Genomic DNA, 1,017 nt, shown 5'->3' with positions numbered 1-1,017 from the left:
AAATTTTGAGAATATAAGAGAATATATCAATAGTCTCCCCCCCAAACCCTCAGGGAATCTCTCAGAAAAAGGGGTGGAATATAAAAATTTGGTAATGGGGATTACAGTCCCCTATGCCCTTCTTCCACCACCCACCACCTCTTCTATATGGCATTGTCTCTCCCCTTTCCACTTTAGCCTGCTTGAAAGACATGTGATATATGCTCAAAGGAATGAGCAAAGTTTCATTCTATAGAAAATAAACAAAAGACAACCAATTAACTGAACCACCAGCGTTGCTTTTATTACTATGGCCATGGGATTTCATGTTGAAATCACATAGCAAATTTCTCAGTCCACTCTCTAGCCAGTCTATCATACTTTGTCTTGTTCATGCGGTAGACTTTTGCGATTTCAGGAACCAATGGATCATCTAGGTTCGGATCACACAAGAGGGCACATACAGACAGGAGAACTTGAGAAATTGTCAGTGCTGGTGACCACTCAGATCCCAGTATGTCAAGACAGATGCTTCCCTTTCTGTTGATATTCGGATGGTAAATTCGTGTGGTGAATGTGATCTTGGGTGGTTTGAATGGTAATCCGATGGGAAATGAATGACCAGCAAAAAGACCCCTCCTTGGTAGGGGCTGTCTTCAGGCCCCTTTATGGATGCCTGCCAGTGAAACAGATCTTCTCTGATAGGGTCTGCAGAGCAGTGGGCTGGAGGGTCATGAACCAGGTCCAAGAGCTCTTTTTGGATATGCTTAAGAGCCATGGTCTCCACGATGTGATGGACAGTCTTTTATACTGGGCTTGACAAGTAGTTGATGGCTTTGGTGATACTAGGGCCCAAACAGCTGTGGAAGTCCAGGGTGGGCATATGGTTGAGGCCAGAGCTGGGTTACAATGAGAGCTTGATTGGATTCAGGAAGGTTAATAGAGTAGAGAGATAGCTAAGGTCTAGGGACATCAGCTTTTCACCTGTACCTGAAGAGCTGCACAATTCCTGCTTCTTGGGGTCTTGGTTGATGTTCT

The 1,017-nt window shown here is 44.5% G+C and overlaps 1 pseudogene; it reads right to left on the bottom strand.

Annotated features, from left to right (window-relative positions):
- Window positions 1–314: 314 nt before the first annotated feature.
- On the bottom strand, window positions 315–757 carry LOC121443462 (annotated as a pseudogene).
- Window positions 758–1,017: the final 260 nt, after the last annotated feature.

This window comes from Microtus oregoni, unplaced genomic scaffold (assembly GCF_018167655.1).
Source record: "Microtus oregoni isolate MIOR12 unplaced genomic scaffold, Mior012 000107F_ref0000227, whole genome shotgun sequence".
Taxonomy (NCBI): Eukaryota; Metazoa; Chordata; class Mammalia; order Rodentia; family Cricetidae; genus Microtus; species Microtus oregoni.
This window is presented reverse-complemented; position numbering and strand designations above follow the sequence as displayed.